General features: G+C 39.5%; 1 protein-coding gene and 1 long non-coding RNA gene across 7 annotated transcripts in view; one reads left to right on the forward strand and one right to left on the reverse strand.

Annotated features, from left to right (window-relative positions):
• Positions 1–17,184, forward strand: part of LOC112488037 (uncharacterized) — a 325,581-nt gene that overhangs the window by 259,089 nt on the left and 49,308 nt on the right. For all 4 annotated transcript variants that reach the window (XR_003051708.1, XR_003051709.1, XR_003051710.1 and 1 more), the window contains one exon: positions 7,842–7,985. This is a non-coding gene — a long non-coding RNA (uncharacterized LOC112488037). The remainder of the gene's footprint in view (positions 1–7,841; positions 7,986–17,184) is intronic.
• The window catches only part of pcdh7b (protocadherin 7b), a 107,408-nt gene that overhangs the window by 35,995 nt on the left and 54,229 nt on the right, over positions 1–17,184 (reverse strand). The window lies entirely within an intron of this gene.

Below are 17,184 nucleotides of genomic sequence, written 5' to 3' on the forward strand. Positions count from 1 at the left end.
AAGACAGTGGTGGAAAGAAAAAAATCAATTTTTTCAAATTTAGTCATGCAACCCACGCAGCAAAATTGGTCTGGACGAGCCCAGGACGAGAAGTAGGAGGAAGAAAAAGTTGAACAGTAAGAAAACATGTTCAGAGGATGAAGAACAATTGGGATCAGGAAGAATATTATCTGGCAAATACCATTAGGACAGTTGAGTTTTTAACCTGTGGTGTAGCCAGATACCAATGCACGGAGAGAAAGAAGAGAAGAACAACAACAGCAGCAACACAAACATATCCTGATTGACCCAGGAGGGGACGCAGACCTCCTGTTGAAGGCCTTTACTTCTGGGTCCCACAACTCCTACTCGATAGCCAGAACTAAAATACATTATGGAAAAGATAAGAAGTATGAGAAGTGGCCCAGAAACTTAGCTGGATGTTGGTTCAGACAGGTCTGTGTGCCCCACATAAAGCCTAGTTACCAAATGTGGGCTAATAAAAGCCTGTAATACATATACAAACATATACAAAATACAAACATGAGCTGCACTAATAGTTTCCAGTTATTTCCTGTCATCCTAATGTAGGTTGAATAAAGAGTGGACTTGGCAGAGTTGGCACCTCAGGATAGAGTATCTCACGGACGTGTGAGAGGTTTTGGGCTTAGAGCGGTTAGTCACCAGGCTTTGTGTCCTGCTCCTCGTGTCATGGGATGCAGGTGACAGGTATAAGCCATGGTGATGTACAGTGTGTGGGCTGAACAGGATCAGATTTGACATGGAGAGAGACAAAGAGAGGAGGAAAAAGAGTTTACCTCCACACACACACACACACACACTTCCTGTACCTGCATGCAAACACTGTCATTTTCCCACCAATCTAACTTGTATTATTGGATGAGATTTTCTCTCCAGACGCTGACATTCTCACATACATTCAGACCAAAGAGAGAGTCTGTTTCTGCAGCAGCAGAAAATACATCATTAATGACTCTCTTTTTTTCCATTTCCCCACTGTGGTTTGTATTTTCAGCTAGACGGAAACAAGTTTAGGTCAAGCAATGTGGAGCAGAATTATGCAACCGTGCCCAGCCAAGATTGTCTCCAGCGTCTAGATCGATATTTTTTTCCCCAATACAAGCTGTGGAAGGATTATGATAATCCACGGGGAGGTAGAAAGGAGAGTGTGGTCAAGGATGATGTAGTTGATGAGGTCTTTCTAACCAAATGTGTACTTTTAGTCCTGAAAATCCATTCATGTTGGTGCTATGTTGTTTGATCGTTGTTTGGTATCAATAATGCAGAAGAATGAAGACAAGTGTTTCACAGAGAAACATATTTAACAGTAAATAAGGCTAATGATTAGTACTAAAATCTATAAATGTAGTTAGGAGATAACTAAAATAGTGTCAAGATGACAGGGAGCAGGTTGGCCAGAAATAACTTTAAAAGGTTTAATTGCAATACAACGGGTAATAAACTACATTTAACTAAAACTTTATCAAAATTACCTCCGAAATTCCCTGAAAACTTATTTCATTGAATTAAAAAAAATACCTAATTTCAAAAATGAAGGATCATGTTTTTCTCTGCTCATTAAAGTCACACACTTGCAGGTTTCCACAGACTTGGACTAATAACCGTGAAACACAGCAGTTGTGCTGAACATTTCATTGAGCCATCATCAGAAATATTAGTCTATTATTAGCTTATGATGTAGACACCCCTCCACTCTCGCCACTCTCCTTCTCCTCCTCCTCGACCTCCTCCTCCTGCTCACTACCTGCCGACACAGCGCCGTCATCATAGATGGCTGCATTCTAATTGGGGAGAGGAGGCCATTTCTGGAGAAGGGCACGAGAGGAGCTGATTACTCACTGAATCACACTGTGGCGTCTGCATAAACAGATGATTGCAATAAGACGTTAGAGAGGAGGCAAAGGAGGTGAAGGAGGAGTAGGACTGCCTTTCTGCAGCTAAAACTCTTTTTTTCTCTCTTTCTATTATGTCATATATTTAGTTAAAAGTGAAGGAAAAAAGTAACGTGCTAATCTGCACACACTCTCAGACCGTACACTGGACCATAGTGAAAAAACCTTGTTTTGTCAGCTGCAAGTGATAAGGATGACCTTTGACATTACATTTTACATATACGCACAGATTTGAGGATTAAAGATCACATTTGCACATTTGTGGCATTAACCTATAACTGTCTCAAAGGGTCCTGGTGTGATCCAGTAGAGGGCGCTTCAAACATGGCTCTCGTTGACCGTTTCAGTGACATAAGACATGAGGGTTTTATGTGATTCTCACACACTTTGGAAAGCTGATGATCCTCATCACTGCAGCAAACTCTAATCAGGATCATTTTATCTGCTTTTGTGTATTTTTTAATTATTAACCACTTAATTAACCCATTCAAAAACGGTCACATTTAAGCGCTTAAAATAATTTATTCTCAGTAAACAGAACTTCATTGCTAATTGGTGTTTCCTTCTTTCCCTCTGCACTGTAGTGTCGAGATGGTTTCTTCATTCCACTGTGTATGTGTTGTGCAGTAATTGTAGTATAGCTGCTGCCAAAATAGGACAAAAAAAATCGCCCACTATTCCCCACACAACATCACTTGCTTATGTTGTAGTGAAAATGAGGCCACAGATGAATGTTGCTGCAGAAACACAGGGAAAATAATTCACCAGCGGCTGCTGAGAATGAGGCAAGAGGCACACGCTGTGTGTGTGTGTGTGTGTGTATTTGTAGAGTTGAGGTGCGGATAAGGCGCTGAGGAATGCATTATGTCCAAGTAAAGGGCCCTCACAACACAAAAACGTGTGTGTGTGTGGGTATGTGTGTGTAAGAGAGAGGAACAATACATTTAATTAAAACAAGTGCATTCTGCATCTGTACTTCACCTCATCATCAGTTTTTGTGCTCTCTTTTTGGTCATTTTACCTCATCATCAGCACTTTATATTGAAATGACACAACCCACGCACAAACACACACACACACACACACTGAATACATGATTAATCAGAAGATAGAGACAAGACTCTCCACTAAACTTGGAACAGAGCAAAATCACATCTGCACACACTTGCAGCCTCTGCGTCTCCGTCTCTGTTTTCTCTCTCCTCCACCCTCAGCCTCTGCCAGAGGATAAACTCTGCCACTCGGAGGCTTTCTGTCAAAAAAGCCCAAAACCACAAAACGGAGCTGACTGCCTTTTATTCTCCCCAATCTCTATGCAGAAAAGAGAAAGATGAAAAAATCTGTTTATTCACAGTTGCACTGTATTACTCTCACCTCTCTCTGCAGACGATTTGCATCCTAAACCACGGCACATCCTCCTCCCTAAAAGAAGGAATAAAACCTCTCTTTATAAACAGATTGCTTTGTCCCAGTGCAGAGTTCAGCCAAAGAACACCAGAGTATTCACCACTACCGTCTTTACGAGTGCAGATTGGGATTATATCTCGTGCACAAGCCCTAAATCGTTGGATTAAGACTTTTGATGCAAATGAAAGTGGCGATAAAGCTGAAACCAAATCACCAAAACTGTAGCAACAATAATAACCACAACAGTGAGGGAGGAAGGAGCAGAAAAAAATGGTTCAAACAATCAAGAAATATCTGCAAAGAGGTTTTTTTTTACCCCAAAACCATCTGTTTTTCATGTTTTTAATCCCGGTTTGCTTTAGATTTGGATTATGCACATAATCCTGAAGTCGTCTGAGTTTTTAAAAGCAGTAGATGATTTTCTTTTCCATTAAAAAAATGAACAATTTAGATACAGATTCTGGAAGTTTCTGTTCAAGGTGATGGTTTTGTGTTTACGCATATACTTTAAGAGAAAGTGCACATACCGCACAGTGTGTGGGTGTGCGTGTGTCATCTGCACTTCCCCAGAGATTAGGACGATTTATGTTCCCATACCCGTCATTTGACATTGGCAGCGTGAGGTCACGGAGCCACTGTTTACCTCTCTTCTCTTCTGTCTTTGCTGGCTGTCAATGAAAGTTGATTTATTGTGCTTTATATTTTTATACCATTTGCTTCTATTATTAGTCTGACGTCACTGCCCATCTCCCCACGGAGGAGCAAAAGACCTTATAGGGGAAATATATACACTGCAGCGTTTTGATGTGTTAAAGGTCGTCATCGCTCTTGTTTCAGAAACAGAACATTTTGTACAGGCCCTCCCTCTGGTGTTTAACGCCACATTTAAGGTGTATTCTAATGAATATCACAATTTTCAGTCAGCATACAAAAGAAACAGTATTTGAAATAAATTTAGAATTCAGTAAAATGTGGCCTCAAACTAAGGGGAAAAAATCACATTTTTTAAAAATATTTGGACAATTCATTCGAGTTTCAACAAACACATAAGAAATGAATTGCACAGAATGGCAACATCTAACCATAAATATGCCAGAAATCTTTCGAAATATGGAGAACATGAAAGTTAACCTGAATAGTTTTTTTGTAAAAGAAATAATGTTAAATTATTAATTGGCACAAATGAGCTGAAATATGACCAAATTCCTAAATAAAATAAAAAATCTGAGAGAAATTTTCCAAGTGCTTTTTTCACCATTTTTGATGCCATATCTGAAGAAAACAGAAAATACAATATTACACACACACACACACAGAATGAGAAGGTTAGATAATACATTGTTCACTTAATCTGCCAAAAGCTTGAACTTAGAGCAGTTATCACAGAAACTGAGATTTTCTTTTGTTTCTCTGTATTTATATTTGTGTGTGCGTGTTTCATTCTGCTACAATGCAGTTCGTACGGTATGGATTAATGTGTGGGCTGACGAGCGAGTGTGTACGTTGGCATCCTGAGTGGATTTGCTGATGCTTCATCTGGATTAGGATGTTCCCTTTCTGTCAGATGATTAGTGAAATCGGAACAAACATATGTAGCCATCATTTCTGTGTCTTCCTGCTGTTGTTCCTGTGTTTCTGTAATGTTTCTCTCTTCTGAACAAAATCTAAGATTAAAAAAGGAAGTAAAAGGAAGTAAACCAAAAATAGTTGAAATCTAACTTGGGCTTTTTAATGTTAGCCTTAAAATGCTAACTTTAGGGTAACTGGTGAGATCTTGAGATTTTAAAATATAATTTAAAAGCAAAACAAAAACATTAAATTAGAAGTATAATTTCATACATTAATAGCTGAACTAGTTAAAAAAACCCAAAACAACAGATGACAGGAAAGCAGTTTTCTTGGAAGTAGCAACAATACCTTGAAAAGTTTACCATTAAAAGACTGCTAGGGACATAGACACCTGAAATATACCAGAAAAAGCTGACTTTAAATCAATGATTTAGCCATGGACTTACAAAATAAGTAATTATTAACAACATAATCCTAAAAATGGTCTTAATTTGTAATAAAACTTTATCTAATGTTTAACAGTTCAGAACAGCCAATGGATGCAATTTTAAAGGCAAAACAGTTCCTTATTCTTCTTATGTTCAAAACTGTGTCCTAAACAACGACAGTGTGCAGGTGAATTGTTCTGACTGTACAGTTTCACAACCTCTCCGGTCCTGGAGCAAAGTGATGTTCCTAAGAGTGAGCTGCAGACAAGATAAATGCTATTGTTTTAGCCTTCAAGGTAGCCATTAGTCTGCTGGCGGGACAGCAAACAAAAGAGCAGGAAGCACACACACACAGACACACACAAACACAAGCGCAGACAGAAAAAAAAAGAGATAAGAGTCACGCACTTTGTCACAAATGCGGAGAAACAGGTGTGCCCTGCGGCACATTTGTTCAATGACTTAATCGTTTAGTAAAAAACACTGAGGGAGAGGAAAAAAAAAAAAAAAACAGCTCACCTGCCTCCCTTTCATCAAATCCTCAGCACAATTACCTTCCATTGTTTGGTCCCTGTGTCGACTTACTTGGCTGCAATTGTGTCTCACTGATGTATTTTGACTCTGGGGTGATTTTCTGTTGTGGTTTGAGGAGCGGAGGCTCTTTTTTTTTTGACTGCCACTGTGGCGTTCATCATCATCATCATCCTGCCTTGTGCCTAGGGAGGAAGTTTACGCTCAGTGCAGAGACGCAGGCGTGCAAAGATGAGCCGCAGCCTTTTGTCAAGTGATTGCAGTATTTTCTAGGTTTAGAAAAGGCAGCTGTCACGCTGTTTGACACACAAAAGCAGGGATTTCCAGCTCCTTGTTTTGAGGCCTAGAGGTTGGAAGAATAACAGGGCAAAACAATTCGCACCTGGAGGGAGGTTGGAATGTGCCCTGAGCTGGCTCTATGTTGGCTTTAATGATATTATACCAGCCTGGAAAAAAAGCCAAATATCTGGGGGGAAAGAGACAATGTAAAATACTAATCAAAACCGAGTAAAAATTATTCAAAAATATATCTCTGGCTAATAATTGAGCATTAGTAAAAAAAATGTAGAAAAGTTTAAGATAGAATCAGCAGATGTTAAGTTGGTCAATTCACATAGGGCAAATTTTTAAAAAAATAATTTAATACTGGAGTTAGATCCAGCTATAAAACCCTGTGACCCTAGTGATTGACTTACTGAACTAGGATTTAGTCAACAATATCTCAAATTAAGCACAGCCAAAATTAGCAAAATAAATTGCAAAATTAGCTATAAAAATAACTAAGAGTTAACTGTGGTTAAGCTAAAGGTTAGCCTAATTACCTACATATAGATATGGTTGTCATCAACATACAAATCCAGTACAGAGTTAGCTTTAAAATAAAAAAGCAAAAATAATTCACAGCTGTCTGATGTGGCCTATGTGCATGAACGCCTCTCTGCTTCCACAACCAGGTGCGTCCAAATGGCAAACATTGTTGAAGGGTGGAGCCCCGAAAATCACAGTGATGGAAATAAAGTGGGGTGAAATTTGTCACGTTCAGGGCTGAGGTTGACGTGGCACTTAAATTACCGGCCGCAAATGCATATTCATCGCAGCGTGAGGAGAGATGGCTTGTGTTGCCTCCCCTAAATAATTCCCCAGCTGTCAGCAGCTTGTTTTATTTCACGTCCAAAGGCAGTAATGTGTTGACTGCAGCCGTGATGACGGCATTTCATTCCAAATAAAAATCCAAGAAGAGGGAGGAGGTGCTGAAAGAGTGATGAAAAAATGGAGGACTAAGGAGAGTTTCTGTTTTGGGGCAAGGTATAGAAAAAAAAAAAACAATGTCTTGTAGTAAAGTGGTAGTGTCAAAAGTGTGGCCCTCGGGCCAAACATTATTTACACACCAATGTTAGTCTTCACTAAGTTTTGAATTTTTTTTCCTTTGCCTTTTTTACTGTAATCTTGCATCTCTAGTGTGCTATATATTTATACATTCCTTATTAAGTTTCAAGCCATTATCAGTAACAACTATCATTTATTCACTTATTATATTTTTTTATTTTGATTGATAGATTATATATTAAAAGACCACTAATTACTTTTGCTGAAATTTTGAGATTAGCCAAGATATTTTTTATTTACTTTATAGTTGTTTGTTACACATGTATTTTAGCAGTTTTGTTACTGTTTTGGTTAACATCTTCCCACCTAGTCAAACTACATGTTTTTTTTTTTTTTTTGTTGTTGTTTTTTTGTTGTTGTTTGTTTTTTCAGTTAACTGTTTAATAGTTCAACGGTTGGGAAAATATTTGGACTTATATCATATTGGTCACCTGGTGTTCCCAATGGTACTTCTTTGAAGAATCGTAATGACTACAAACTGTATATAGTTATATAGATAAATATACTTTACTATAAATCTTAAACATTTTAATCGTAAATTTCTTCTTTCTCCTTTCTTCTTCTCAATAATCCAAAGGTTCTTTTTTCCTTGTGTTTCTTTTTGCAGGTGCTTCTCAGAAATGCATGAGAATGAAGCAAATCTGTGGTGTGAAAGATAAGAGCGGAAGCACAATGGGGAAAATGTGCTGCAGTCTTTTTAAATGGGTCAACAATGCATAAGGAAACAGCTTCGCACTCAGGAGGGAGAAGGGTGAGTGCAAATATTAGCAACACACGTACACACACAACATACTACACACAATCCCGTGCACTTGATACACACAAATACATAGAGTTCATGCACACCACAAGACCAGTTTCATAGCTATAAGAAAGGCTTGGCGTTTGTGTGTCTTGAGTAGTTTGTGCTCTCAGGCCTCATAAAACATTTATGCCACTAATGCTGACCATAATGTGAAGTTCTCGCCTCGCAGTCACCAGGGAAACTGCTGTGATGGACTAAATGGACCTTTGCTTAAAAAAGAGAGGAGAAGTAAGAAATAATACTAAAAAATACATTAAGTCTGCATTGGACACAAGAAAAAACAAAATCTATTTTGGCTTCCTTCTTCTGTGAGAACCAGAGATAAAGCAAAAATAACAGAAAATGAGCAAAACAGAAGCTTAATTAGGAGAAGGGAAAATAAAAAAAAAATACCCAAAATATAACAAAAACAGTATTTTCCTGAATAGCTAATAATTAACAATTTCTAAAGATGAGGGCTAAACAGGAAATTGTCACAAAACGAAACACAGGCCAACTCAGTAGAAAAGACAAAGTGTAAAAATAATTCAATATCTATGCTATATTAAAAATACAACATAGTAGTGGATTGCTTCACTACTATTGTGTTGCACCACATTGAAGTACTTTTCTGCCTCTCCTCAGATCTATATATTATTTGTCCATTCATCTATAGTACTGTTTTCACCTATATCTTTATTCCTATTTCCCATCATCATTGCTAATAATGAAATCAAATCATGTGTTTAAATGTCAGTGACTTTAACTCTATAGCTCTACAGTGCAGCTTACACAAGCTGCACTGCAGGGACATCTTACAGTACAAGCAGCAATTACTGCACTCTCCATGTATCCCACGCAACACAACACAGGCAGGCCAGCAAATATTTTGACATTCTCGCAGCAGTCTCACGGCATTTATCTCTGCCTCTGAGTCATCAAATAACTCCAATTTAAAACGAAGGCAATGTCACATTTCTAAATAATACAACCTAATTGCTATGAATTAGTAGCTGCAAAGACTTCAACTGCTGGCTGAATCGGACTAGACGAAATGGCAGTTAACAGTTTAGCCATGATGGCAGAGGTTTGGCAAAGCGAGCTCTTGTACAAATTGTAAAGGAGACATTTATAGTTTGTTGTGTTTCAATATTTAGGAAAATGTTCCAGCCAGAAACTGTATGCAGTATGGGTGTAGTTACTAGTTCGATGGCTGATTTTCTTTTTTTTTTTCTGTGCTTTTGTCCAAATTTGTACCAACACCTGTGCTTAGTTTAGTACACTGAATGCTCACTGGCCACTGGTCCTGTTTGACGAGTGGGCTAGGTCCACAGAACAAATGTTGGTGTGTGTTCATTATCATTTGTAAATAAAGCTGCTGATGTTTTTGATATTGCATCAGTTGATAGCTTTACATTTATTTACTGTGGAACCATGTAGAGTGACAATATTGATATTTACAGGCTAGATAAACATTAAAACAGGAAAACAAATTATGCAAAATGTCCAAGTCCTGTCTGAGATGAAATGAAAATGTTTCATTTTAGTGTCAAAATGTCTGAGCCCATTCCTCCCTGCAGGATCATGTCTGAGACCAGCTTTAGAAACATAAATCCTGGATCAATTGTAGCAACTTTGGCTTGTCTCCCCGAAAATGAAGTCACATTTACAGCCTGTAGTCTGTCTTTAAGCAGATTACATCTGGTTCTAGTTAATTCCATTGGTTTTGGCTGAAAACTTCCAACATTTGTGCTTTTTCCTGAACCATCAGCTATCACATCAAATGCAATGAGTTTGATGGCCAGTGTTGCTTGTCGGCTGAATTAAATTGTCATTTCTTCTCCGACGTGTGGAAAGACCGTGTTCCAACAGAGTTGTTAGGCATGTGTGGATTCTTGTATGTGCCTTAACTGTGAGACAGAGCAAGGGGGAGGGAGAACTGGGGGAAGTGGGGGACTCTGGTGTTTTTGCATTAGGTCTGCAGCGTTTGGACCGACACATGAATGAATGCATGAGTGGGCCCAGCTAGGGTGTGGGCTTTACAGAATGTGTGAACACCTGAATGTGTTTTTCAAATTTTCTGTTTGCTTATGTTTTGCAACATATTCCCTGAAGTGTGAAAATAATAGAAATAAAAAGAGAGCAGAATAATGCATTTATTCTTGGTAGCTCAACAGTGTTCCTCGCAGATAGGATCCTGCTGTGTGCTTGGCAACATATGCATGCACACGTACAACACGGTTACACACACCTGTCCCTTGGTGTGCTGTCTTCTCTGGACACTCTGTCCTGTTTTGGGAATCAGAGCATGTAGAAATAAATAAGTAGACTGCGGATGTAGTTGTTTGCCCATCTTGAGCTAAGGACCTCGCTGTGGGAACAACATGGCACCCGCTGCTTTCAATTGCAGAACACCTGATGTTTCAGCATGTACCAGGAAATGTAATGTAATGTAATTTAACCTGGTCCTCTTCATGAAAAACCATGGAATCATTGCCGTACAAGAGTCAGATTTAAGGAAAAAGGGAAAACAAGCAGAAGACAGAGGGTCTGGGAGGAAAGTAGGGACAGAAGGACGGAAGGGTTTGCAGGCAGGAGGTATTGGCTCGATGCCTAGGGGGTGTTTAATTGTCTTCATTGAAAACCACCCCACTAGATCCTCCCTGATATGCTACACCTGACACCTAAACTGCAGCCAAGGAATGATTATATCATAAGAGATGGGAGCAAGGGATAGGGGGGAGGAAAACTACAATATGGATAAAAAGAAAAGGTGCTATCCAAATTAACATCTGTCACAGAAAATGATTTAATTCTCAACATAACAAATGCCCATTGCCATTTGGGCACCAGCCAAATTGTTCATCGCTGCTTCACTGCACCTCAAAAAGCCACAGAACACACATGACTGTAGGCCTGCTTGAAAATACAGTCACGTCTCTGCAGTGCAATGGTAAAACATTGAGCTTTTCTTCATCATCTCTTTAAATTTTGGCTTTTTAACATTATCAGCTGCGCCTCTGAATCTCAACAAAAATGTTTTACGGGTTGAAACAGAGAACATTTTGGTTCTTTATCTCATCTTTGTTTCTATCCCAAGGAGACAACATTCAAAGAATAATTTTAAAAGCTCAAATTTCAGAGGCAAAAATATTTTCCTGCTTCATCTCAAAACCACAGAGATTTATCTTTTCTAGAAATTATTTATTTTATTTCAATTTTAATAGGGACCACATGGAACCGATATCTCACTCTTAAGCCTTTTTTGCATGCACGCAGAGTATGAAGGCAGGCTGGAATGCCTGTCCCCGCTAGATCTGAAATCCAGGGATTGGACTTCAACAGGAACAAGGACTATTTTTGGAGAAAGAAAGGTGAAAGAGTTTAAATGCCCCTAAATAAAAATGCCACAATTAATGAGAGGTTTAAGATTTTTAGATATGGCGCCTAAATAAGCAAAACTGTGCCAAAAATGGTACATAAGGAGGTTTTTACTACTTATCCGGCCTTTATTTAACAAAAGATTACAGTAGACATAGTTAAGAGTCAGCAGTAGTATTCTCAATGTGACATAAAACAATCTATAAAGGGCTAAAAGTACCCAAAGTAAATGACAATTTAGTCAAAGACTAAAATTCAGTTCAGAGCAAAGAAAATAGAAAAGCTCATTTTTTTTAGCAAAAAAGGCTAAGTGGGAACTATTTGTTGGTCTAGATCTTTTCCTGTACCACATTTGGCCCTTAATCCTTATTTTGGATATCCTTGGTTAATGAAGGGTTACAAAATAGTGCAAAAATATGCTTTCTCCTAATGTTCTCCTGTTCTATTATGGACATCTGCTCATTTATAATTCTTTCAGTGTGCTACTTTCCTAACAGCTGTTAGCGCTGGGTGGCCTCCTCTACAAGTTTATGTTCACCCACGTGGAGAACTAAGCGGGCAGAAACATGGAGGGGGTAAAGGGTGTAGATTGGAGAAGGGGTGTGGATGTGACACCGGGTGGGATTTAAATACCTGCCTGCTAGGGCTGAGCAGTGATCAATCATCACTCCGTCAACGGCCACTCCCTGCTGGCACCTTCTCCACACATGCATGTATTTATGCAGGCATGCCGCCTCCACCACCACCACTTCCACCCACCCTTCACTGTTCTCCTAGAGCCTTTTTAGTGTATATTTACACTCCTGTGGCCGTGATTGTTCTATGTATTCACTTTAGTTCTGTTTTGTTCCTTTCGATCTCCACTTGCCGTCACGTTGCTTGCAGATGTCACGGGCGGAAATGAGGGGACGAGGGGTGAGACAGGACAGATGGAAACAGATTAAAGATACACACAGAATACCAAACTGGTAGAGGAGCACATATGCAGCCTCCCTGTAGTCATAGCTGCACACGGGCAAAAACACACACACACTATTCTCTGCAGCGAGTTGAGGGAAATCAAACTTGTGCTTCTTTTTCTTCTTCTTCTTCTTCTGCTGCTGCTGCTTCTGTTTCTGTTTCTGCTGCGTCTGCTGCTGCACGGCTCTTGAAATATGAATGGTTTTAATTAAACAAACTCGCTTTGCCATCTGGCCCCACAATCGGGCTCACGCCTAATGAACAGAGTATCACGTAGAAACACACACATATGCACACACACACCCACACGTTATTAGCCTGCCTAAGCAAAGCAGGGATTCCGACGGCTGAAACTCTGGGGAAACAGGGAGAAACAACAACAACATCAGAGTGATGTGCTGAGATAGCTCACCAAGCCAAACCATGGTAAAGCTGCTTTATGTGATGAACTAAGCATGTCCAAAGTCTGGTTTGGGGGCCAAAACATTGCACACATGCAGGATTTATTTGTATCCTTTCCGTATTTTGTAAACTGTTCTAAGTCGCAGCTTTTGCTTAACTAAGGTCAGGTTTAAGTTTGTCTAAAACATTTGCTTTCATGGTAATTTTGTGTCTGAAGTATTAGTTAGATTTAATCATGTTATTATTTATAAAATGTTAAGCTCATTAACTGAAATTCACTTTCTTAATTTTCTTTTTCATGTATTAATACATATTACATATTTTTGGTTTTTTATTCCTAATTCTGTATTAAAAGTCAATTGTTTTCATTTGGCTTTGTTCCTTAACTCAAGTCGTTGTCCTATATTTCTCTCTAATCTTTAGCATGTTCTGAAACTGCAGTCCTCCCAGTTTTTACAGAACATTGTTTGAAGAACCAAGTACATGCTAAAGTTGAGATATTCTGTAGGTTTCTGCCTAAATTTGGAGACTTAAAATACTCTCTTTTTTACAGAAGGATGAATTAGTTGATTTTCTGGCATTTGAATATATCAGATTAGTACATATGTACCTGCTAAACCATTTCCTTCCTACACTCTGTGCTGTCTGTGGGTACATTTGGACGTTGTCAGGGACGATAACCACAATTCTGTGTGGTTGTGTGAGCCGATCTTTTATTCTGGCTATCTGTGTTGTGTGCCTGCTGTCCAGCAGCCAAAGTAATAGAAGCATGGCAGCCATAAATTTGCAATATTCATCTGTCCAAGTAGGCAGCATCAACAAAATTGGGCAACGGCCTCCATGAGATGCTCGGCTCTAATTTTCAGCTGCGAAATGATAAATAAAAAGATGAGAATGTGTGTATCCTCCTCCAGTGAGGTGATATTCACATGGAACGTTTATTCCATGACAAATGTGGAGAAAAATTATTTTTCTTTCCTGAGATCATCTGTGTTGAAAAATAAATTCTCTCAATTTACCTAAGAGTTCCACAGCCTCTAATGCTAATGTTTATTCAACAAGGTTACAGCCACGAATTTTCATTTTTGATAAAAAGAAAAATTAAAAAAAAGCAGTAAAACATCTCATGCAGTAGATCAAATCGTGACCTACGGCACATCACAAAGCTGAACTGATGCTCCTGACAATATTACATCTTCAGTGCCGCGAGCACTGCAGGTTCCTGCGGAGGTTTTAACACCGTAACACTTTTCACCCCAACACAATTCACTTGTGATGAAAGGGCAGAGCGGAAGCATGATCTTTTAAGGTGGGCTTGAACGAACAGGAAAAAACACACATGCAGACAGACACTCACACACCAACAGTAGTGCTGAGAGAAATAACGGAACAGGAGTCTCTGACCCTCTGACTGTTTTCCTGCTTCTGGATGGGAACCTTGCCTCCTCTGTGTAACAGGCGGTTGACTCCAAACGCTCAGTGTTTATGAATATAAGATGAACGCTGAAGTATGGTTATGAATAAGTGAGGGGCCCAGCTGGGCCTCAATTAGATTAAGACTTCATGCAATATTGTACAAGAGTCATATCAATGTGCAGCACTTTTGTAGGACCTTGTAAACCTGGTGGAAATGTCAGCAACACGTTTTCTTGTATGTAACCTTAACCCATTGAAACGAGAAGATGTGTTAGCATGAGGATATAGCTTAAATCAAAAATGTTCCACATGGACTGGTCAGCAGTTCTAGCTAAAGACAAAAGCTTCCAAAGAAGGACTCTGCCACCACTAGTAGTCTAGTTTTTCTCTTGCTATGAGAGATTTGATGAAAATATTTTTTCTAATTATAGCCTCACTTTAAAGTCTACTGTTTGTGTGTCAAGAAAAATGTAGAACAACTGCTGGAATCTATTTAGAAGCTACTGATTTTTTTTTTTCAAACAAATATGTACCAATGTACTAAATTACATATTTGTAGCAGCTTTCTTTCTTCAAAATAGTTTCATATACATGCAGTAAAACTCAGTTTTAAGTCTCCTCAGTGTATTGTTTTAAAGTCTGTATTTCTGATAAAACAGCAGCTGATTGATGTGAACATGGGCAAAGGTGCTCTGAAGGTAAAACCGTTTTTGTTGGTCAGGAATATTTTTTGATATTCTTTAATTTAGTGTTTAGAGTAGGTTTTGAAACCCAATGGCTTTCTGAGTTTTGCTTTAATTTCTGTACAGCCCATGATAAAAGGTTAACCAAAAGATAGATGGAAAATAGATGTAGAAAATCGACATTGAGAAGAAGCGGCTAGAGTCAAGGTTGGACACGTGTGCAGCTGTGGACAAAGACAATTTTTCCCTGCACATTGTGGTCAACATCGATTGATGACTAACCAGTCACAGCCGGAGAAATCACACAACCACAAAGGAGACGTTAGCCTTTGTCTGTGACAGTGACTCCTGTGACAAGACAACATCATCAACACTGAATAATGGCTGCCAAGCAAAATTAAAACCCATCTATTTGAAACCTGTCAAAGTGATAATCAGGCTGACTGCTGCAAACTTAAACACATCTCATCTCATCCTCCTGCATCCTCTTTCTGCAAAGCCCCCTGGTGGCTCTAAAATAGCCAGACTCCCACTACGAAATCATTGTCACATTACACACATAAATGTCTATATTACCTGTCGCTAATGATGCCCAGGCTAGCACCGAGCAACGCCCCAGCTGCAGCAAGCCATCTGCTAACTTTACTGTTCCCGCTTCTCTCATAACTGTAATCTTCTACAAGAGCCAATGCTTCGTATAGAGCCAGTGCAGCAGCTGTGGACGATTTTTTTTAGTTCCGTACAGTTTGTTCTCTGGCTGCAGCGCAAGAGGGAGCGCTAATGACTGTATTTAGCGTCCCTAAAGAGACCCCTGAGCAGTTTGCCAATATTTGCCCTGACCTTACATGATTGCAATTCCTTTACACTTAGGTATTTAGATGAGGTTCTTACTCACATCGACCAAGAGTGCAGGGCCTCAGTGCCCAGATCAAGGACACGACAACAGATAAAATACAGCGTCCTGTTATTCTGGGGTAGGAGCCTGGACTCTTTTTATCCCATCATACCATAAAGCCAACCTTACTCCAACCAAAATTGCTCTTTATAGCACCTCCTAGCCTCAAAAAGCAAACACCAAGACCTCGGAATGGTTTAAAGGTTCACGGAAAGTGTAGACTTTGGAAACTAACATTGATTAAGACAATATTTTCAACAATGCAGCCTCACCCTTAGGTACACTCCTTTCAATTTTTCACACTCACGCACACACAGAGTTCAGCAGATCCCAACACAGATAAGGAGCAGCAGCAGGAGAACGATCTGTTTCTTTTGGACAAACAGAGGCTGATTGTAGAAGTGACCTTGTTTTGTTTTTTTCTCAAAAATGTACTCTACTGGACGATTAACAACACATGTGCACAGGGCAGTAACCCAGAATTGACCAGTATATATAGTATCCTGCTGTACTGTATGTTTTGGATGGACGTTCCAGAGAGCAAAGTATTTAAAATCTGACAAGATTTTACGAGGCCTGAGCCCCTCTGCTCCCTAATGTTTCCCTTTTTTATGCTGCTTTTGTTGCGCTGTACATTTGCTAGACAGCTTAATCATTTTCACTTTTTAGTCTCAGATTGTGTACCATTGGTGGCCCCTTACCCAATTACTTTAAACACACAGCAGCCTGAAATGAGTCTTCTGAGCCACATATTTGGTGCCTTTTTAATTAGATAGATTTTATATAATCCCCAAATCCCTTTTAATCTGCATTAGGGCTGCAATATTCAAGACAAGGTCACGATTGGACACCTTGTGTCCAATCGTGATGCACACTCGGGTCTGGTCGTACAACCATCTCCTTCATGGGGTCATTTTTTTGCACTTCCCTGGCCCACAGTAGGCAAAGTAGAAGATTAGTGTGTACACTAATTACATAAGGACATTATTCATCAAGCAGCTCCATCTGAAACAAGAGGATTTGAGTCTCTTAACCCATTTAAATGTCCTTATCCTAATCTGCAAGGGGAGATTCTCTGCACTTAGTGCTCTCAAGACAGCTCCTTATTAGGCATCAGACTATTCAGACTATGAACAGGACCATTACCTATCTTTGCATACACACACAAACACACGTTTCGCACAGTACCCCCCCCCCCCCACCCCCACACACACCCCACCGCCCCCCACCACCCCCCCCCCCCCACACACACACACACACACACACACAAACATTTCTTTTGGTATGTTTTTGCAAAGGGAAGTTCCAATCCAATACCAAGAGACTTTACAATAGGTTTCTACTCAAATGATCCCACTCAGTCCCTCTAGGCTGCAGCTGCTCAGTATTCCAGGCTACAGAACATTGGTTATAAGACAAAAACAAGCTT

The sequence above is a fragment of the Cynoglossus semilaevis genome, chromosome 1 (assembly GCF_000523025.1).
Source record: "Cynoglossus semilaevis isolate Cse_v1.0 chromosome 1, Cse_v1.0, whole genome shotgun sequence".
In the NCBI taxonomy this organism is placed as follows: Eukaryota; Metazoa; Chordata; class Actinopteri; order Pleuronectiformes; family Cynoglossidae; genus Cynoglossus; species Cynoglossus semilaevis.